Raw genomic sequence first — 24,407 nt, 5'->3', positions numbered from 1 at the left:
ATCCTTTCCTAATTAAAACTCTTCAGAGTATAGGGATAGAGGGAACATTCCTCAAGCTTATAAAATCCATCTGTGAAAAACCCACAATGAATATCATCCTCATGGGAAAAAGCTGAGAGCCTTTCCCTTAAGATCAGGAACACGTCAAGGATGCCCACTCTCACCACTATTGTTCAACATAGTACTAGAAGTCCTAGCAACAGCAATCAGGCAACAAAAAGAAATAAAAGGTATTCAAATTGGCAAAGCAGAAGTCAAACTCTCTCTTTTCGCAGATGACATGATACTTTATGTGGGAAATCCAAAAGACTCCACCCCCAAATTACTAGAACTCATATAGCAATTCAGTAATGTGGCAGGATTCAAAATCAATGCACAGAAATCAGTTGCTTTCTTATACACTAGCAATGCAACTGTAGAAAGAGAAATTAGAGAAACGATTCCATTTACAATAGCACCAAAAGCCATAAGATGCCTCGGAATAAACCTAATCAAAGAGGTAAAGGATTTATACTCTAGGAACTACAGAACACTCATGAAAGAAATTGAAGAAGACACTAGAAGATGGAAAAACATTCCATGCTCATGGATCAGAAGAATAAACATTGTTAAAATGTCTGTGCTACCCAGAGCAATCTATACCTTCAACATCCCGATCAAAGTTCCAATGACATTGTTCAAAGTGCTGGAACAAACAATCATAAAATTTGTATGGAATCAGAAAAGACCCCAGATTGCCAAGGAAATGTTGAAAAAGAAAAACAAAGCTGGGGGCATCACGTTGCCTGATTTCAAGCTATATTACAAAGCAGTGATCACCAAGACAGCATGGTACTGGCACAAAAACAGACATATAGACCAATGGAACAGAATAGGGAGCCCAGATGTGGACCCTCAACTCTATGGTCAAATAATCTTCGACAAAGCAGGAAAAAATATGCAAAGGAAAAAAGACAGTCTCTTCAATAAATGGTGCTGGGAAAAGTGGACAGCTATATACAGAGGAATGAAACTTGACCATTCTCTAACCCCATACACAAAGATAAACTCAAAATGAATGAAAGACCTCAATGTGAGACAGGAATCCATCAAAATCCTAGAGGAGAACATAGGCAGTAACCTCTTCAACATCGGCCACAGCAACTTCTTTCAAGATACATCTCCAAAGGCTAGTGAAACAAAAGCAAAAATGAACTTTTGGGACTTCATCAAGATAAAAAGCTTCTGCACAGCAAAGGAAACAGTCAACAAAACAAAGAGGCAACCCACAGAATGGGAGAAGATATTTGCAAATGACACTACAGACAAAGCACTGATTTCCAAGATCTATAAAGAACTTCTCAACCTCAACACCCCAAAAACAAATAATCAAGTCAAAAAATGGGCAGAAGACATGAACAGACATTTCTCCAAAGAAGACATACAAATGGCTAAGAGGCACATGAAAAAAATGTTCATCATCATTAGCCGTCAGGGAAATTCAAATCAAAACCACATTGAGATACCACCTTACACCAGTTAGAATGGCAAAAATGGACAGGGAAAGAAACAGCAAATGTTGGAGAGGTTGTGGAGAAAGGGGAACCCTCTTACACTGTTGGTGGGAATGCAAGTTGGTACAGCCACTTTGGAAAACAGTGTGGAGGTGCCTCAAAAAATTAAAAATAGAGCTACCCTATGACCCAGCAATTGCACTCCTGGGTATTTACCCCAATGACACAGATGTAGAGAAAGAAGGGCCATATGCACCCCAATGTTCATAGCAGCAATGTCTGCAATAGCCAAACTGTGGGAAGAGCCGAGATGCCCTTCAACAGATGAATGGATAAAGAAGATGTGGTCCATATATACAATGGACTATTACTCAGCCATCAGAAAGGATGAATACCCAACTTTTACATCAACATGGATGGAACTAGAGGAGATTATGCTAAGTGAAATAAGTGAAGCAGAGAAAGTCAATTATCATATGGTTTCACTTATTTGTGAAACATAAGGATTAGCATGGAGGACATTAGGAGAAGGAAGGGAAAAATGAAGGGGGGAAATCGGAGGGAGAGATAAACCATGAGAGATTATGGACTATTAGAAACAAAGTGAGGGTTTTAAAGGGGAGGGGGCTGGGGCATGGGTTAGCCTGGTGATGGGTATTAAGGAGGGCATGTACTGCATGGAGTACTGTGTGTTATATGAAAACAATGAATCGTGGATCAGTACATCAAAAACTAATGATGTATTGTATGGTGACTAACATAACATAATAAAATAAAATAAAATAAAAGACTGGTTAAAAAAAGAATCAGTTACTGAGATTTTTTAATTCAGTATACATATGTGAGAATTGCATAACTAAAATGTGAAATCCTAGACCTTTAAATATTTTATAGGATACTTATTCTCAGTAGGTTTTTTTGGACATTATTTTGATAATTAATTAGTAATGAATTATAGAACCAGGGTTTCTGGGTTTGCTCCACGAGGGACCTTGGCCAAGCTACTTAACCTTTCTGTACATTGGTTTTCTCGTTTTTTTTTTTTTTTTATGTGGGGATGATAATTATTCCAGCCTCTTAAAGTTGAATTTAAATGTAATGTGCTTAGAACAATGCCCAGCATTTAGTAAGTGCACCTTGGAAGTGACAGTGAAAGAAGGAAATAAAGAAGTGCAAACAGATGCTTTCTTTAGTGTTAATAATTTATTGTTGAAATATATCAAAGGATGCCATATTTTGTCATTCAATTTATTAATTCATTCAAAAAGTATTTATTGACCACTTTGGTTGAGAGTTGTAGTGATGAGCAGGATAAGCACAACCTTTGTCCTCTCCCAGATAAGAGAGACTGGCATTTATAAAATAATCACACAACTAAGTCCTTAATTGCAACCTTTATTTGTGCTACATATTCATGGCATCAGATTGTTTATAGTAGGGGGAGCTGACCTAGTCTCTATTCATTTAAAGTGAAATATGAAGGATGTTAGCTAGATTAAGATGCTTGGTATAACAAGAGGATGAGGATGATTCCAGGAAAGATAATGATACATGGGAAGTTACCTGATGTCTTATAGGAATAACAGTGGAGAAAAATAACAACTTCTGAATTGATAGTGATTTCATTGCTTTTAAACTTATGAGATCTGCTCTTTTCCCTGTAATGTGCCCTGTTGTCTGTCCTCCCACACATTCTTCCAGAGCAGCATCCCTTTTTTCATCTCTCAGTCTTCCTTACCTCCCTAAGCAGCTGTCTATACATTCTTCTAGTTGATTGTACTTCCATCATCCTCCTTTCCCTGAGATATTCCTATTCCTTTATTTAATCTTACTTTTTCTTACCATCACTTTTTCAACTATTCCTAGGTCAGCTCTTTCTCAGTCCAGAGGAGTATTTGAATGTTTGGGAAATGATTAAAAAGAAGCTTCATTGCAAACTGTTGGAGCTAATGATTTAGATTTTTCAACACTAGGAATATAACTCTGTTGATATTTTATTGACTAAGGGAATCTTGTTTGGTTTTTGCTTATGACTCAAGAAATGGTGTAGTTCATATTTTCTTCACATCATTGAAGACTGGCTTATTTAATTTAAATTCTGCCTGAATTACTCTCCTAGATAATCTTTTTATATTTATCCACATTTTGTATCTTTTGATCTCTGTTTCTTAATGCCAAATGTTAAAAAATGGAATTTCTAAGAGATTTCTTTATATGGCTCCTTTCTCCATTACTACACTTTGGAAGTTATATCATTTTAATGAGAGAATACTTACTAGTAGGAAGTAAAATAGAAGGGTGGTTTTCACTGTGCAAGCATAGGAATCTGTGAGCTTAAATTAAGGCAACTTGTAGGGAAATATCTAAAATCACACATCCATTTCATATTCTTTATTTTTTTTAAAGATTTTATTTATTTATTTGAGATTGAGAGAGAGCACCAGCAGGGGGCAGAGGGAGAGGGAGAAGCAGGCTCCCTGCTGAGTAGAAAGCCTGACGCGGGGCTCGATCCCAGGACCCCCGGGATCATGACCTGAGCTGAAGGCAGACTCTTAACTGACTGAGCCACCCAGGCGCCCCTCATGTTCTTTAATACAGGTACATGTTAACAGCTGAACTGTGGTAAAGCAAGGATAATTGATAGACTAAGTGGCTTTTATCTCCAGAATTCAAGTGTATTAGTCAGTTTCCTCCAGAACCAAAAGGATGTATATATGAGAGATTTATTATAAGGAATTGGCTCATCAATTATAGAGGCTGGGAAGTCCTAAGACCTGTAGTCAGCAAGTTGTGGACCCAACAGTAGTTGATGTTTCAGTTCTAGTCCAGAGTCAGGAAAAAACTGATGTTCCACCTTAACAGTTAGAAGGAGGAGTCCTTTCTTACTCCTGAGAGGGTCAGCCTTTTTGTTCTATTCAGGCCTTCAACTGATTGGATAGGGCATGTCCAACTTACAGATGGCAGTCTGCTTTATTTAGTCTACTGATTCAAATGTTATTCTCATCCAGAAATATCCTCAACAGACACACCCAGAATAACGTTTGACCAAATGTCTGGGCAGTCCATGGTGAAGTTGACACATAAAATTAACTATCACAGTAAGTTTGGTTTCACATTTGAAAAATCAATCAGTTCAATTCACCATGTTAACAGAATAAAGGATAAAAACCGTATGATCATTTTAATAAATGCAGAAAAAGCAACAGCCATTTCAGATAAAAACTCTCAGAGGGAACTTTGTCAGTAAAGTAAGTGTAAGAAACCTACAATAAATATATCCTACTAAATGGTGAAATATTATGCATTTCCTCCCAAAGATTTACATTAAAGTAAGAATTTTCACTTTCATCATTTCTACTCATCATTTTATGAAGATTATAACCACTGTAATAAGTCAAGAAAAAGAAATAATGGGCATAAAGAAAGGAAGAAAACTGTTTGTATTTATAGAGGATATGATTATTTATGAAGAATATGTCTACATGTAGCTCTAGTTCTCAATGTAGATCTAGATCTGCTTTGATAGAAAAGAGGAAAGAACCCTAAATAGACTCACCCTTATATGGCATTTAATTTTTCTCAGTAGCCCCAAATCAGTCCCCTGGGGAGAAGAGTCTTCAGTATTTGGGAACAAATGAACCTTGAACCCCACCATTTAGAACAACTAACTAAGATGGATCCTAGACATGAAAGAGAAAATTAAAATATAGAGCTTTTATTTTATTTTATTTTATTTTTAAAGATTTTATTTATTTATTTGACAGAGAGAGACACAGAGAGAGAGGGAACACAAGCAGGGGGAGCCAGAGAGGGAGAAGCAGGCTTCCCACCGATGCAGGGCTCGATGCCAGGACCCCGGGATCATGACCTGAGCTGAAGGCAGACTCTTAACAACTGAGCCACCCAGGCACCCCAAAATATAGAGCTTCTCAAAGAAAATATAGGAGAATATCTTTTTTCTCCAAATTTTTATTTAAATTCTAATTAGCTAACATATAGTATAATATTGGTTTCAGGAGTAGAATTTAGTGATTCATCACTTATATATAATACCAGTACTCATCATAACAAGTGCCCTCCTTAATACCCATCATCCATCTAGTCCATTTCCCACCTACTTCCCTCTATTAATCCTCAGTTTGTTCTCTATTGTTACGAGTTTCTTATGGTTTGTTTCCCTCTCTCTTTTTTTTCCCTTCCCATATATTCATCTGTTTTGTTTCCTAAATTCCACATGTGAATGAAATCATATGGTATTTGTCTTTCTCTGACTGACTTATTTTGTTTAGCATAATACCCTCTAGTTCCATCCATGTCATTACAAATGACAAGAATTCATTCTTTTTAATGACTGAGTAATACTCCATATTGTGTGTGTGTGTGTGTGTGTGTGTGTGTGTGTGTGTGTGTGTACACCACCACATCTTCTTTATCCATCCATCAGTCAATGGAAAGTGGACATTTGGGCTCTTTACATAGTTTGGCTATTGTTGATAATGCTGGTATAAACATCAGGATACATGTATGCTTTTGAATCCGTATTTTTGTATCCTTTGGGTAAAGGATAGTAGTGCACTAGTAATGCAATTGCTGGATCATAGGGTAGCTCCATTTTTACTTTTTGAGGAACCTCCATACTGTTTTCCAGAGTGACTGCACCATTTTGCATTTCCACCAATAGTGTAAGAGGGTGCCCCTTTCTCTACATCCTCGCCAACACCTGTTTTTTCATGTATTGTTAATTTTAGCCATTCTAACAGGTGTGAGGTGGTATCTCATTGTGGTTTTGATTTGTATTTCCCTGATGATGAGTGATGTTGAGCACTTTTTCATGAGTCTGCTAGCCATTTCATTGTCTTCTTTGGAAAAATGTCTATTCATGTTTTCTGCCCATTTCTTAACTGGATTTTTTGGTTTTTGGGTGTTAAGTTTGGTAAGTTCTTTATATATTTTGGATGCCAACCCTTTATCAGATATGTCATTTGCAAATATCTTCTCCCATTCCATAGGCTGCCTTTTAGTTTTTTGGATTGTGACCTTTGCTGTGCAAAAGCTTTTTATCTTGATGAGATCCCAATAGTTCATTTTTGCTTTTGTTTCCCTTGCCTTTGGAGACGTGTCTAGTAAGAAGTGCTAAGGCTGAGGTCAAAGAGGTTACTTTCTGTGTTCTCCTCTAGGATTTTGATGGTTTCCTGTCTCACATTTAGGTCTTTCATCCATTTGGACTTATTTTTGTGTATGGTGTAAGAAAGTGGTCCAGTTTCATTCTTTTGCATGTGGCTGTCCAGTTTTCCCAACACCATTTATTGAAGACACTGTCTTTTTTCCATTGGACATTCTTTCCTGCTTTGTCAAAGATTAGTTGACCAAAGAGTTGAGGATCCATTTCTGGGTTCTCTATTCTGTTCCATTGATTTTTGTGTCCGTTTTTGTGCCAGTACCATACTGTCTTGATGACTACAGCTTTGGAATAGAGCTTGAGGTCCAGAATTGTGATGCCTCCAGCTTTGCTTTTCTTTTTCAGAATTGCTTTGGCTATTTGGGATCTTTTGTGGCTCCATACAGATTTTAGGATTGGTCATTCTAGCCCTGTGAAAAATCCTGTTGGTATTTTGATAGGGATTCCATTAAATGTACAGACTGCTTTAGGTAGTATAGATATTTTAACAATGCTTGTTGTTCTAATCCATGAGCACAGAATATTTTCCCATTTCTTTGTGTCCTCTTCAATTTCTTTCATTAAGTGTTCTGTAGTTTTCAGAGTACAGATCTTTTACCTCTTTGGTTAGGTTTATCCTAGGTATCTTAATTGGTTTTGGTGCAATTGTAAATGGGATCAATTGCTTGATTTCTTTTTCTGCTGCTTCATTGTTGGTGTATAGAAATGCAACAGATTTCTGTACGTTGATTTTTTTTTATTATGTTAATCACCATGCATTACATCATTAGCTTTTTAAAATTATTATTGTTATGTTAATCACCATACATTACATTGTTAGTTTTTGATGTAGTGTTCCATGATTCATTGTTTGTGCATAACACCCAGTGCTCCATGCAGTACGTGCCCTCATTAATACCCATCACCAGGCTAACCCATCCCCCCACCCCCCTCCACTTTAGAACCCTCAGTTTGTTTCTCAGAGTCCATAGTCTCTCATGGTTCGTCTTCCCCTCCAATTTCCCCCCCTTCATTCTTCCCTTCCTGCTATCTTCTTCTTTTTCTTCTTCTTTTTTTTTTTTTTTTTTTTACATGTCATGTATTATTTGTTTCAGAGGTCCAGGTCTGTGATTCAACAGTCTTACACAATTCACAGCACTCAGCATAGCACATACCCTCCCCAGTGTCTATCACCCAGCCACCCCATCCCTCCCACCCCCCACCACTCCAGCAACCCTCAGTTTGTTTCTTGAGATTAAGAATTCCTCATATCAGTGAGATCATATGATACATGTCTATCTCGGAATGTATGTTGATTTTTATATCTTGCAACTTTGCTGAATCATGTATTAGTTCTAGGAATTTTTTGGTGGAGTCTTTTGGGTTTTCTACATAGAGTATTTTGTTGTCTGCAAATAGCAAAAGTTTGACTTCTTCCTTGCCAATTTGGATGCCTTTTATTTCTTTTTGTTGTCTGATTGCTGAGACTAAGACTTCCACTACTATGTTAAATGGTAATGGTGAGAGTGGACATCCCTGTCTTGTTTCTGACCATAGAGGAAAGCTCTCAGTTTTTCCCCATTGAGGACGATTTTAGCTCTGGGTCTTTCATATTTGGCTGTTATGATGTTGAGATATGTTCCATCTATACCTATTTTGTTGAAGATTTTAATTGAGAATGGATGGTGTATTTTGTCAAATGCTTTTTCTGCATCTATTGAGAGGATCATATGGTTCTTATCCCTTTTTCATTAATGTGGCATATCATGTTGATTGATTTGTGAATATTGAGTCACCCCTGCAGCCCAGGAATAAATCCCACTTGATTGTAGTGAATAATTCTTTTCATGTACTGTTGGATTTGATTTGCTAGTGCCTTGTTGAGAATTTTTGCATCCATGTTCCTCAAGGATTTTGGCCTGTAATTCTCCGTTTTTAGTGGTGTTTTTGTCTGGTTTTAGGGATCAAGGTAATGCTAGTGTTGTAGAATGAGTTTATGGGTCATGTGTCCATTCCTGAATCAATCACTGTTGCCATTGGATGCAATCTTTGATTGACCATTCTAGTGTCACCTAAAAATCATGGCCTATCCTCAGCAGAGAATCAAGGTGCTCTTTTTAGTCAAAAACATAAATGAAAAAAATACCATGAATAACTTGCCAATAGGCAAAGGAAACCATAGGTACCATTGCTATATTTAATCAGTCTTGGTGAGAAAGTTCTTCATGCTGCCTCCACTCTAGCAATTTCATGTTCTGCTCATTTAGGCCTTCTCAGAGGAAGAACTTCTGGCCTATGATTGACAAGATTCTTGGATGTTGCTGCTACCAAATAATTAAGTTGAACTGTTTCATAAAAAAAAAATGAAAGGAATAGTTGAATATTAAAAAAAAAAAATAACACATTTACTTTGAACTGCTGGAAATAATCCAAAATAAAGTCAGGGTTCTTTATTAAAATTAGGATTCTAATAACCTTTGTAGTTCAATGCCAATAACTTAATATTATCTTTTGATACATGTTATTCATTTTCAGGCACTTAGTGATTTTATATCTCTGTGGTTATAAGTTGCCATATTTCTGACATTTTATTTAAAATTAGTATTTAGAGCTGAATATTAAAGTGAGGTGGTATTTTCGATTAGGCTTTTAAAGCAATGTATTTTATATTGGGTGTTTAAATTTTTTTTTTTTTTTTTGGTGAAAAAATTTATATTTAGATTTAGCCAGCTGGACTCAGTTTAGATGATTCCAATTTTGTTGGCAACGTCCAAAGCATCATAGTCAGGAGCCAGTCGAACATATGCCTTCTTCTCTCCATCAGGCCTGATCAAGGTGTAGACCTTTGCCACGTCAGTAGAGCTTCTTCACAGCCTGTTTGATCTGGTGCTTATTGGCCATGACATCCACAATGAACACAAGTGTGTTGTTGTCTTCTATTTTCTTCATGGCTGACTCAGTAGTCAGGGGGAGCTTGATGCTGGCATAGTGATCAACCTTGTTTCTCCTGGGGGCGCTCTTTCGAGGATATTTGGGCTGCCATTGCAGACGCAGTGTCTTGGGTCGTCGGAATGTAGTTGACATGCAGATCTTTTTTTTGTGACTATGAACGCCTTTCAGCACCACTTTCTTGGCCTTCAAAGCCTTTGCTTTGGCTTCGGCTTTGGGAGGGGCAGGGGCTTCCTTTTTAGCCTTCCGCACCATCTTCGTGAAAAGGCGGGTGTTTAAAATTTTTATATTGGTTCTGGGATGTTGGAATATGTAACTTGTATTGGCTTAGTCAATAGTTAATTGCTATTTTGATGTTTCTTTCTTGATGATATAGAGACTGAAATGAATGTATACATTTATATACTTTTCTTACTCAATGCTTTTTTGTGTGTTGTGACTGGCATTTAAAACCCTAAGTGGTTTTAACAGCCATATGAAAATCAAGTTTTGAGATTAAAAACATGGAGCTAGGAGGAGGAGCAAGATGGTGGAGGAGTAAGAGACCTAAATTTCGTCTGGTCCCAGGAATTCAGCTAGATAGGGATCAAACCATTCTGAACATGTCCGAACTCAATAGGAGATCGAAGAAAAGAATAGCAGCAACTCTCTGAACAGAAAAGCCACCACTTTCTGGAAGGTAGGACGTGCGGAGAAGTGAATCCGAGTCGATATTTGGGAAGATAGACGGCGGGGGAGGAGGCCTCCTTTGGCCGCTACAGACAAGTGCTAGAGCAGTGGAGCACAAAATCGGATATTTTAGAAGTCGGCTCTGTTGAGGGACGTCGCTCCAGTGGTTAAGTGGGGGGTGGAACCCTCGCTGCATCAGTGTGGTCTCAGGACCCTCGGGGTCACAGAAAGACCAGGGGTGCCTGAGTGTGGCAGAGCTCCCAGGTATCGGAGCGGGGAACCTGGCTGCAGAGATGGAGCCAAGGAGTGGGCTCTCAGCTCAGGGTTGCCATAAACTGATCCGCGGCACAGTTAGGCCACTGCTCTTCCAGCAGGGACACAACAAGCGGCAGATCCGGGGAGACTCCCCTTTCTCCCCCAGGAGTGCACTGCAGGGATCTACTGGGTTTGGAAACTCCAAACGGGGTCATGCGCCACAGATAGATACACTGGGTCACAGGCCGGGTGATCACGGAGTGCGGGCCGGAGACCCGGGAGATGGGAGTGATTGACTGCTTTTCTCTGAGGGCGCACTGAGGAGTGGGGCCGCAAGTTCTCAGCTCCTCCGGGGCAGAAATTGGGAGGCTGCCATTTTCACTCTCGTCCTCCAAAGCTGTACGGAAAGCTTGCAGGGAACAAAAGATCCTGAGAGCAAACCCGAGCAGGTTACTTAGCCCGGACTGGGAAAGGGCGGGGCAGTTCCGCCTCCAGCAAAGACATCTGAGAACCACGGCAACAGGCCCCTACCCCAGAAGATCAGCAAGAACCGCCAGCCAAGACCGAGTTTACCGATCAATGAGAACTGCAGAATTCCAGCACTAGGGGAATCGAGCACATAGAATTCATCGCTTTTTCCCCATGATTCTTTAGTCTTTCAAAGTTAATTTTTTTTAAACTTTCTTCTTTTTTTTTTTTTTTAATTTTTCCTTTTCCCTTTTTCAACCAACATCTTATCAATCCCGTTTTTAAAAAACATTTTTATTTTTCATTTTTAGAGTCATATTCTATCCCTTCATAGTAGTTACCCGTATTTTTGGCATATATATATTAGTTGTTTTCTCTTTAAAATTTTGAGATACAGTTTCTTCTAACAGACCAAAATATACCCTAAATCTCTAGTGTATGGTTTTGTTCTAGTCTCCTGCCTGATCACATTCTCTCCTTTTTTTTTCTTTTTAAATCTTCTTTCTTTTTTCAACCAACTTCTTATCAATTCCTTTTATAAAATCTTTTATAATTTTCATCTTTACAGTCATATTCCATCCCTTCATCGTATTTACCCTTATTTTTGTACATATATGTTTTTCTTTCTTTAAAATTTTGGGAGGCACTTTCTTCTACAAGACCAAAATACACCCAAAATCTAGTGTGTGGCACTGATATGTGCACCAGCCTGATCATATTTGATCATATTCTGTTTTTTGTTTGTTTGTTTTTATCTTTTTTTCTTTTTCTTTTTTTCTTTCTTTCCCTTTCTTTTCCCTCGGTTTCAGGTCTCTTCTGATTTGTTTAGTGTATATTTTTCTGGGGTCATTGTTACCCTGTTAGCATTTTGTTCCCTCATTCATCTATGCTCCTCTGGACAAAATAACAAGACGGGAAAAAATCACCTGAAAAAAAAAGAACAAGAGGCAGTACCGACTGCCAGGGACCTAATCAATACGGACATTAGTAACATGTCGGAACTAGAGTTCAGAATGATGATTTTAAAGATACTAGCTGACCTTGACAAAAACATGGAAGATATTAGAGAAACCCTTTCTGGAGAAATAAAAGAACTAAAATCTAACCAAGTCAAAATCAAAAAGGCTATTAATGAGGTGCAATAAAAAATGGAGGTCCTAACTGCTAGGATAAATGAGGCATAAGAGAGAATTAGTGATATAGAAGACCAAATGATGGAAAATAAAGAAGCTGAGAAAAAGAGAGAGAAACAACTACTGGATCACGAGGGCAGAATTCGAGAGATAAGCGATACCACATATGAAACAATATTAGAATAATTGGGATCCCAGAAGAAGAAGAAAGAGAGAGAGGGGCAGAAGGTATATTGGAGGAAATTACAGCAGAGAACTTCCCTAATTTGGGGAAGGAAACAGGCATCAAAATCCAGGAGGGACAGAGAACTCCTCTCAAAATCAATAAAAATAGGTCAGCACCCCGACATCTAATAGTAAAACTTATGAGTCTCAGAGACAAAGAGAAAATCCTGAAAGCAGCTCGAGACAAGAGATCTGTAACCTACAATGGTAGAAACATTAGATTGGCAACAGACCTATCCACAGAGACCTAGCAGGCCAGAAAGGACTGGCATGATATATTCAGAGCACTAAATGAGAAAAACAGGCAGCCAAGAATAGTATATCCAGCTAGGCTGTCATTGAAAATAGAAAGAGAGATAAAAATCTTCCAGGACAAACAAAAACTAAAGGAATTTGCAAACATGAAACCAGCCCTACAAGAAATCTTGAAAGGGGTCCTCTAAGCAAAGAGAGAGCCTGAAAGTAACATAGACCAGAAAGGAACACAGACAAGATACAGTAACAGTCACCTTACAGGCAATACAATGGCACTAAATTCATATCTTTCAATAGTTACCCTGAATGTAAGTGGGCTGAATGCACCAATCAAAAGACACAGGCTATCAGATTGGATAAAAAAACAAGACCCATCAATATGCTGTCTGCAAGAGACTCATTTTAGACCCAAAGACACCCCCAGATTGAAAGTGAGGGGGTGGAAAACCATTTACCATGCTAATGGACACCAAAAGAAAGCTGGGGTTGCAATCCTTATATCAGACAAATTAGATTTTAAACCAAAGACTGTAATAAGAGATGAGGAAGGACATTATATCCTACTTAAAGGGTCTATCCAACAAGAAGATCTAACAACTGTAAATATCTATGCCCCTAATATGGGAGCAGCCAATTATAAAAGGCAATTAATAACAAAAGCAAAGAAACACATTAACAACAATACAATAATAGTGGGGGACTTTAACACCCCCCCCTCACTGAAATGGACAGATCATCTAAGCAAAAGACCAACAAGGAAATAAAGATTTTAGGGGCACCTGGGTGGCTCAGTCATTAAGCGTCTGCCTTCAGCTCAGGTCATGATCCCAGAGTTCTGGGATTGAGCCCCGCATTGGGCTCCCTGCTCAGCGGGAAGCCTACTTCTCCCTCTCTCTCTCTCCCTCCTTGTGCTCCCTCTCTGGCTGTGTCTCTCTCCGTGAAATATATAAAATCTTAAAAAAAGAAAAAGTTAAAAAAAAAGAGTTTAAATGACACACTGGACAAAATGGACTTCACAGATATATTCAGAATATTTCATCCCAAAGCAACAGAATACACATTCTTCTCTAGTGCCCATGGGACATTCTCCAGAATAGATCACATCCTAGGTCACAAATTAGGTCTTAGCTGGTACCAAAAGGTTGGGATCATTCCCTGCCTATTTTCAGACCCCAATGCTTTGAAACTAGAACTCAATCACAAGAGGAAAGTTTGAAAGAACTCAAATACATGGAGGCTAAAGAGCATCCTACTAAGGAATGAATGGATCAACCAGGAAATTAAAGAAGAATTAAAAAAATTCATGGAAACCAATGAAAATGAAAACACAACTGTTCAAAATCTTTGGGATGCAGCAAAGGCAGTCCTAAGAGGCAAGTATATAGCAATACAAGCCTTTCTCAAGAAACAAGAAAGGTCTCAAGTACACAACCTAACCCTACACCTAAAGGAGCTGGATGAAAGAACAGCAAATAAAGCCTGAACCCAGCAGGAGAAGAGAAATAATAAAGATCAGAGCAGAAATCAATGAAATAGAAACCAAAAGAGCAGTAGAACAGATCAATGAAACTAGGAGCTGGTTCTTTGAAAGAATCAACAAGATTGATAAACCCCTAGCCAGACTTATCAAAAAGAAAAGAGAAATGACCCAAAATCAACAAAATCCTCAATGAAAGAGGAGAGATCACAACCAACACCAAAGAAGTACCAACAATTATAAGAACATATTATGAGCAACTCTATGCCAGCATTTAGAGAAGCTGGAAGAAATGGATGCATTCCTAGAGATGTATCAACTACCAAAACTGATCCAGGAAGAAATAGAAAACCTGAACAGACCTATAACCACTAAGGAAATTGAAGCAGTCATCCAAAATCTCCCAACAAACGAAAGCCCAGGGCCAGATGGCTTCCCAGGGGAATTCTACCAAACATTTAAAGAAGAATTAATACCTACTCTTCTGAAACTGTTCCAAAAAATAGAAATGGAAGGAAAACTTCCAATCTTGTTTTATGAGGCCACCATTACCTTGATCCTCAAACCAGACAAAGACCCCATCAAAAAGGAGAATTACAGACCAATATCCTTGATGAACATGGATGCAAAAATTCTCACCAAAATAGTAGCCAATAGGATCCAACAGTACATTAAAAGGATTATTCACCACGACCAAGTGGGATTTAGCCCTGGGCTGCAGGGTTGGTTCAACATCCACAAATCAATCAGTGTGATACACTACATTAATAAAAGAACAAGAACCATATGATCCTCTCAATAGATGCAGAAAAAGCATTTGACAAAGTAGATCATTCTTTCTTGATCAAAACTCTTCAGAGTATAGGGATAGAGGGTACATACCTCAATATCATAAAAACCCACAGCGATTATCATTCTCAATGGGGAAAAACTGAGAGCTTTCCCCCTAAGGTCAGGAACGCGGCAGGGATGTCCACTCTCACCACTGCTATTCAACATAGTATGAGAAGTCCTAACCATAGCAATCAGACAACAAAAAGAAATCAAAGGCATCCAAATCGGCAAAGAAGAAGTCAAACTCTCACTCTTTGCAGATGATATGATACTTTATGTGGAAAACCCAAAAGGCTCCACCCCAAAACTGCTAGAACTCATACAGGAATTCAGTAAAGTGGCAGGATATAAAATCAATGCACAGAAATCAGTGGCATTCCTATACACCAACAACAAGACAGAAGAAAGATAAATTAAGGAGACGATCCCATTTACAACTGCACCCAAAACCATAAGATACCTAGGAATAAATCTAACCAAAGAGGCAAAGGATCTGTACTCAGAAAACTATAAAATACTCATGAAAGAAATTGAGGAAGACACAAAGAAATGGAAAAACGTGCCATGCTCATGGATTGGAAGAACAAATATTGTGAAGATGTCAATGCTACCTAGAGCAATCTACACATTCAGTGTACCCTATCAAAATACCATCCACTTTTTTCAAAGAAATGGAACAAATAATCCTAAAATTTGTATGGAACCAGAAAAGACCCTGAATAGCCAGAGGAATGTTGCAAAAGAAGAGCATAGCTGGTGGTATCACAACTTCGGACTTCATGCTCTAATACAAAGCTGTCATCATCAAGACAGTATGGTACTGGCACAAAAAGAGACGCATAGTTTAATGGAACAGAATAGAGAGCCCAGAAATGGACCCTCAACTCTATGGTCAACTAATCTTCGACAAAGCAGGAAAGAATGTCCAATGGCAAAAAGACAGTCTCTTCAACAAATGGTGTTGGGAAAATTGGACAGCCACATGCAGAAGAATGAAACTGGACCATTTCCTTACACCACACACAAAAATAGACTCCAAATGGTTGAAAGACCTCCATGTGAGACAGGAGTCCATCAACATCCTAAAGGAGAGTACAGGCAGCCACCTCCTCGACCTCAGCCGCAGCAACTTCTTCCTAGAAACATCGCCAAAGGCAAGGGAAGCAAAGGCAAAAATGAACTATTGGGACCTCATCAAGATAAAAAGCTTTTGCAGAGCGAAGGATATAGTCAACAAAACCAAAAGACAACTGACAGAATTGGAGAAGATATTTGCAAATGACATATCAGATAAAGGGCTAGTATCCAAAATCTATAAAGAACTTATCAAACTCAACACCCAAAGAACAAATGATCCAATCAAGAAATGGGCAGAAAACATGAACAGACATTTTTCCAAAGAAGACATCCAAATGTCCAACAGACATGAAATAGTGCTCAACGTCGCTCAGGGAAATCCAAATCAAAACCTCCTTGAGATACCAGCTCACACCAATCAGAAATGGCTAAAATTAAGAAGTCTGGAAATGAGAGATGTTGGCAGGGATGTGGAGTAAAGGCCCCTCCTACTCTGTTGGTGGGAATGCAAGCTGGTGCAGCCACTCTGGAAAACAGTATGGAGGTTCCTCAAAAAGTTGAAAATAGAGCTACCATATGACCCAGCAATTGCACTACTGTGTATTTACCCCAAAGATACAAATGAAGGGATCCGAAGGGGTACGTGCACCCCGATGTTTATAGCAGGAATGTCCACAGTAACCTAACTATGGAAAGAGCGCAGATGTTCATCGACAGATGAATGGATAAAGAAGAAGTGGTATATATATATATATATATATATATATATATATATATACACAATGGAATATTATGCAGCCATCAAAAGGAATGAAATCTTGCCATTTGCAATGATGTGGATGGAACTGGAGGGTATTATGCTAAGTGAAATAAGTCAGTCAGAGAAAGACATGTATCATATGACCTCACTGATAATGAGGAATTCTTAATCTCAGGAAACAAACTGAGGGTTGCTTGAGTGGTGGGGGTTGGGAGGGATGGAGTGGCTGGGTGATAGACACTGGGGTGGGTATGTGCTATGCTGAGTGCTGTGAATTGTGTAAGACTGTTGAATCACAGACCTGGACCTCTGAAACAAATAATACATTGTATGTTAAAAAAAAAAAAAAGATAGTAGGAAGGGAAAAATGAAGGGGGAGAATTCGGAGGGGGAGTCGAACCATGAGAGAATATGGACTCTGAGAAACAAACCGAGGGTTCTAGAGCGGGGGGGGGGGGGGGGATGGATTAGCCTGGTGATGGGTATTAAGAGGGCACGTACTGCATGGAGCACTGGGTGTTATATGCAAACAATGAATCATGGAATACTATATCGAAAACTAATGATGTAATGTATGGTGGTTAACATAACATAATAATAAAAAAAAAAACATTGAGTTAATGCATCTGTTTACCTTTAAGTCTAATATTCTAAACATGTTAATTGACCTTAATTGTTTTGAACATATGTAGAAATGGAAATTGAAATGGTCTTCTATTTTGGAAAATTCTTATGTATAATCTTCTGTTACTAATTGTCTTATTAATTCAACTTTTATATCTGTGTTTGGATCACAGTATAAGTCTATATTACGTGATAACCCATTCCATCGCATTCTGAATATAAAATCCTGTTTTTGTAAGTCAAATGCAAATGTTTATGCTTTGTTTTCAACTATAGATATATTTCCAGTAACAGTCTGGAGAACTGAATTTAAAAATCCTTTTTATGCTTATAGATGATTTTAACATTTCCTCTTAGTATAAAGTGTGCATATTCTGTGCTAAGATGCTCTTAATGGGTAAACATTCTCAAAAGTTTTGTCCTTTCAACTCTTATTTTGGTGCAGAAAAAAAATGGTCTACCTCCTTGATGTATATCTTCAGATATCTATTAGATATTTATCATCTATCTATCTATCTATCTATCTATCTATCTATCTATCTATATTAGTCCTTCTAATCATACTGTCTTATCTCTGGTTCTTCTATCACACTGGGTTTCCTTCTCAGGCAGTGTTCCCCATGGTGCGGGAAAGAAGGCTGTTGGCTTTTCTAGGCTAATAAGGTGGTTCAGGTCCTGTGATTAATCCCGTTGACTTAGTTTGGGTCATGTGCCCATCCCTAAACCAATCAGTATTGCCATTAGGATGGAAAGCTTGATTGGCCAGTCTAGCATCACCTAAAAAACATGGCCTAACCTTGGGGGAGAATCAAGGTGTGTTCTTTTTTAGTCAGAATATCCTAAGGAAGAAAAGTGTTAGGAATGACAAATGGAATAAAACTTAATGATTTAATTCTGCCATACCAGTTATAGTAATTTTTTTAGAAAAAATAAAAAAATAAAAAACCACCCTTTAAGTTCCTCAAAACTTAACCAATGGTGAAAGTTGAAAACTTTTTTTCAGATTTTTTCCTTTTTTCATGTAGCTGGTCCTTTATGACGTTCAATCATTGTAGTCGTACCTCTTTGCTTCTCTTAGGCTCAAAATGTTTGTAGAATGAATGCAGCCATAACTTGTTATTGTGGATATAATTGCAGCAGCACAGTATTAAATTGAATTGAAAATGGATGTAATTTAATATTTGATTAAAGAACTGGGCTTTATGTTGGTTTTCTTTTCAATATACATTTCACATAGAGGGGAAATAAAAGCCTTTGGTGGGATAGGCTTCGTGATTTTCAGCTCTGTGAAAGGAAGGATTGCCTTTTACAGTCTTGGGCCAGGGGTTATATGGATCAGGTGTGGTAATTTTGCAGCAAAATGAATTTCCCAAACGGAATTAGAATAGTGGGAAGCCATTTTCAACTTATTTCCTATTTTCTTGGACAAAGTAAACAGACAAAGGGTGAGCAGACCTGGTGTGTGATAATTGTTCAATGCGATAAAAAGTTCTCCTTGACCCATACCTGGCCCTCCCAGCATACGTCAGCAATAGCTCTTGGGATGCAAAGTGAACCAGAATCCAACTGGTGAACTCCTGCAGTAACCCTGCCATTCCTGCTGCTGTACTTCCCTCTCCCCTTTAATTCGATCACTCTGAATCTGTGAGGAAAGATTTTTGCAGTTTGATTTAATAGGTAGTTACTACAGTTTGTATTTATTCACTAGTGAAGACAAAATGTTCCTGTTTTTTTATTTGTTGACAGTTGATGGATGGTTATAGGCAGGCACATCTAAGGAAATAAGTGAATTTCTTATTACACATATAGGTTAATAATCTTTAGTATGATTATTGTATAAACTGTACAAATGTGGGGCTTTTTTTGGCACCAGAAATGCAGTTGAATGGAGTTGTTTTAAAGTGGTCTTTCAAGGCTTGGCAGAACATGAGGCTGATATAGGCTGTATTTATGATTACTTTTTGGACTCAGTCCAGTTTGGATTTATATATATTAAGAGTACATGTGAATATGAGGAAATGTACATCATTAAAATTGCATTTCTTATGTATCCCACTCTTATATTTAGACTGATTAATGAGTTTCTGCAGAGTAAAAGTAAAGCACATTCCACCAAAACACTTCCTAGATTTTATCAGTGGACCCATTGCCCCTGGGGTAGTGAAAGAATTCTCTTGTCCACAGCTTGTTGATGGTTCATTACCGCAATGACAATTTTACATTTTATTTGAATTAATCAATTTCTTAGACAATGGACATGGAGTTAGAAATCTGACTTGCAGTTTGTAGCTACATGTCATTTCCTGGACAAAAAAAAAGTGCTTTTAAACATTTATGACATGTTTCTCATTAATTAAGGCAGAGTCCCCATATTTACTAATGAAATACTTTGAGGTCTTCTAATCACAGGTTCTGCGTACTGATGAGGTAGTTCAATTTTTAAGTAAATTATGTAAATAGAAATGAGGCCAATCATTAAATAATTCAAATATAGTGAGGTCAACACTAGATTTTAATTCTAATTTTTGTCTTGTTTCTTGTGTTACTGTCAATATTCTAGTGTTTTGGCAATCATTCAACTAATATTCATGGAGCATGTGTTGGTGGTGATACACAGTGCTAAAACAGATCTGAAGCTGACCCTCACAGAACGTAGGTTCTACTGTGGGAAACAGATGTTAACTAAATAATCATACAAGCACATGATTGTAAATTGTTGTGAGTGATCTGAAGGAAAAGACCAAGGTGCTAGGAAATGAAACCCTTTGCTTTAAGAGAAATATAGAGAGATCAAGAGTGAGGAAGAAACTTTATGCCACTTAAGAGAGGGATCCATCTAAAAAGAAAAACAAAACAAAACAAAACAAGAAAGGGATCCATCTATTTATGGATATTTCTACTCCAAGTGTTGGGCTTTAGTCCAGCAACCTCCTCCTGCTGTGACCACTTCTAGTTGTACTCACTGTGTCTGTCCTCATCCTGCTCCCCCAATCAGATAAGGAAATATATTAGTTTCTCACATATGTATGTTTATTACAGGTAAGCATATATATATATTTTTATATATATGTAATATATGTATATTAATATATGATCATATGTATATAAAACCTCTTTTCTCCACCTAATGGTAATGCTTTTCCATGTCATTAAATATCTTCCCATAAGTTATAGAAATATTTCTTTTAAGGAATATTCTGTTGTTTGAGGAAGTGTTTTTTTTCCATTTTTTAGATTTTTGATAAACACTGCTAAGGTGAACATTCTTAAATATAAGCTGGTACATTAATTAATCATTATTTCCTTATGATGAATTCCCAGTTGTTATATTACTGGTCACAGATTATTCATATTTTAAAAATAATTACCTATTTAAAAGTTTTGTTATGTGTTGCCAGATTGTTGGCATGATTTATTTGTAACATGTCACAGATTGGTTTAGTGCAGCTTTTATTTTTCTATTCATGAGTCTGAAGTCAGGCAACTAACAGTAACAGTCATGGAGGTTAGTTCTGCTTGTTGGATCCCTGTTAGCCATAATCTGATTTATATCCCGTTTTTCCCATTTCAATTCCATAGAATAATAATGAATGTCTTCTTATAAGAAATCTTTCTCCATATATTTTTCTATTGATGGTGTTCTAAATTTGGCCAGCGAGAAATTGAAGAAACACTTAAAATCCATTGTGTGTTTGTCTATCCTCTCTTTGTTTTTCTTCTAGTTCATGTTGAATATATTTACTGTTTTTTTCTGCTTTAAATAATTTCACAAAATTAATAACAGAGAAAAGATAATAGCTGTGCAAGACATATTCTCACACTTGAGTGGATACACAGGAATTGCCAGATAAAATGAATCTGAAATGCTGAATTATTTACTTATAGTGTTACTATGTGGTTTTCTAAGGAAGTGTCACTGAAAAAAAATGTGTTGTCAGTGAATTTTAAAATTTAAAAAATCTTATTCCCAACAAAATTATTTGTTTTCTTTTTAATATTTGGTGGTAAATTTTTGACCATATTGTTAACATTAGGAAGCCTGAAATAAATTACACTTCTTCCGAAAAGCATTACTTTTTGGTCTAGTTAGCTTTCATCAAGTTGTTTCCTGTTTTGGAAATAGTACCAGGGATTTTTTAGGTGGCAAGAGACTTGTGATCAGAGTGCTTTGAGTGTGGGATAGCGTTTATAACATGGTTGTTAATTAAATAAAGGTTTTATTTTTCCTGACACTCGCATTCAAAATTCAGTATGACATAGGATTTAAAAATATGGTAATCTAGAATTTATATGAAAGCTGTCAGCAGGTTATTTTTACTTTTACCAAGCAAGAGTACCCTGCATATATACTATCCAGAGCTTCTATTGTGGGGACTGTATTATGCATGTACGGCCATTTCATTAATTTTTTTCCTCCTTTACTCCTCTCTCGTCCCCTTTATAAAAAACAGTATTTCTTCATTAATATTTTCCTACATTGATATTAGTGTTTGAAGTGTGCAAAAAATATGGAAGAAGATTAGGGGATGCTGTCTTCATTTCCAGTTCTGCAGAAGTGGAGATGAGGTGAGCATCTTCGGTATCAGTGCAGTGGTTGGCTTTCAACATGGCCAGCATTATCTTGTGAGCCCTGGAAAATGGCTAGTTCCGTGTTCAGCCCCTTGCATTACTCAGCATGTTCCTATGTACTCAGTGGTTGCTCAGTGAATGGGAAATCGAAAATCCCAGGGAGGCTGGTAGATAGGATGAATCTTACATCATTTGAACCTTTTTAAATTCACTATCCTTGTGACATCCAGCAAGTCACTTGGCATTTTTGTTGCCTAGATTCTTATCTATGAATTATGATGATTGGAGAAGATGATTTACTTTTTAAGGCTCATTCTAGGTGTAGGATTATCTTCGAATTATGTCTAGTTAGTCATGTAGAAAGAAATACCTGAAAGACTCAAAAGTGGAAGTCAAAATATCTAAATGTTATAAGAGAAGGATTATATGTTGTATATTTCCATGCCATTTCTCGTGGCTCTGATATGTGATTTTATAGACTCTTATGAGCAAATATTTATATTCATAAAACATTTAGATCCCTAAGAGTCTATAGAGCCAGCCCTATTCTTATCTGATCTTGCCCAAATTTATCATCCATGAAAAATGTGAAATGCAATGCATGAATTCAGAACAAAATAACTTCATCTATCCCATAATGCTAAAGAGTTCAATTTCATGCTGTGTTTTACATGGCACAGCAGGAGTGGATTGTTTAATATCTGTAACTCTGAACTTCCACAGCCTTTCTATCAGATACTCAGGTAAGTGTTGAGAAGCAGAAGTTCTAAAAATAATTTCTACAGAATCTTTTGGAGACCCGTGGAGCAAACTATTTGAATCCATTCCCCTTCTTTTGCATAGTTTTTCTTTGTCTGTTTGAACAGTGTTCCCATGGGTCAGAAAGATAAAGTTTCTAGTCCCATACCTTAAATTGCTTTATAATTGCCTTACTTTATAAGGGAGACATATCTTGGCATGGTGAAGCCTGAAAATATTCAGAAGAAATTAATCTGAACCTATTAAAAGTAGAGGGAGTGGAGGAAATGTATTTTGGAAAATTGTTAGCTAGACTGGATAAACTCTGTCAACACAGCATGATATCATGCATAAAAAGCAAAAATAATGAGACCCAGACATTTGTTCTCAACTACAATTTCAGTTTGGTTTTGGGTCATAGAAAAAGCAGTTTGAGATGGAAAAATATGTCCTACGTTTAAATTGAAACCTATTTAAGATGTATTCAAAATGATTTGCTTTTGGAATTTTCTCAATAGAGTGAGTTAAGAGTATGGAAATTGTTCTAGATTTGAATCAGGCAAAGGCTGTATTACTTGTTAGATGTGTGACTTTGGCCAAATTAATTAAATTCTCTGAGCCTCTATTTCCTCATATGTTAAAAAACAGGTAATTTATTGAAAAAAATATTTTTAAGTATTTTTAATATTTGGTCCTCTAGGTACCTAGAATGCATTTCTCAGTAAGACAATAAATACAGTGTATATTTTCATGTTTAAAATAGCACTGGGTGTTATACGCAAACAATGAGTCATGGAACACTACATCAAATAAATAAATGAATTAATTAATTAAAATAGAATGGAAGGGAGGCAAAAGTATCTGAAATAATTCACATAATGGTTCATTAAAATTAGAATAAGAAATTTGGTTCTGGTACCATTTTTTTTTTTTTTTTTTACTGTGACTGAAATATCTTTTTGCTCTTTAGGGAACTTTTAAAGCTACTCTCTTCTTTACATCTGTGAGAACAAAACATTTGGAAATTTTCTATAGGTGTTTATTCTGGGACCCCCCGGATCCTTCAAGTATATTGTGCACCTTGACAAAATCATGGTTCTGTGAGTTCTGCAGACCAGTCTGGGGGGAATATAATGACCGTTGTACTGTTTATGTACTGACTTTTTTGATTAATATTGATCTTAGAATTGTGTTTCTTTTTTCCCTCTGCTCAGTCAGTGTAAATGTAATTATATAGTTTACTTTTCATGTACTCTGGTGAAAGACTATTATTTGTCTTTGGCTGATACTACTATATAAAATGTAACCCAGGAAATAAAAGTAATATTCAAAAATAATTTTCATCTTGATTAGATCTAAATATTTTAAAACTCTGTTTCCAGTATTAAAATAATTCTTATAAATTGTTCAGGTAATCATAATAATTTTCTCCCAAAATTACTTGGGCAAGAGGGTACATGTACAAATGAGTAATAATTGAATAAGGACATAGATGAAATAAATCAGTGTTATAATTGATATTATATGTGACCAGTGGGTGAAGGGTCCATTTGCGTATACGTGATGGGTGTATAGTGTATGCCATAGATAAGAGCTTGCAGGAACAGAGCATTTTTCTGTTCTACTATTAGATCAGTTTCTTGCAAATTTTTTTTAGCTTTTGGTTAAGCTCTTTGAAGAATCTTACAGTTCTAACATCTTGGAAAATCAATTCTGTAAAATA

General features: G+C 37.0%; 1 protein-coding gene and 1 pseudogene across 12 annotated transcripts in view; one reads left to right on the top strand and one right to left on the bottom strand.

Annotated features, from left to right (window-relative positions):
• Positions 1-24,407, top strand: part of KDM4C (lysine demethylase 4C) — a 478,025-nt gene that overhangs the window by 221,715 nt on the left and 231,903 nt on the right. The window lies entirely within an intron of this gene.
• On the bottom strand, positions 9,334-10,171 carry LOC116624423 (annotated as a pseudogene).

This window comes from Phoca vitulina, unplaced genomic scaffold (assembly GCF_004348235.1).
Source record: "Phoca vitulina isolate PV1807 unplaced genomic scaffold, GSC_HSeal_1.0 scaffold67, whole genome shotgun sequence".
Taxonomy (NCBI): Eukaryota; Metazoa; Chordata; class Mammalia; order Carnivora; family Phocidae; genus Phoca; species Phoca vitulina.
Note: the sequence above shows the minus strand (reverse complement) of the source record. Positions and strands in the feature narration are given on the sequence as shown.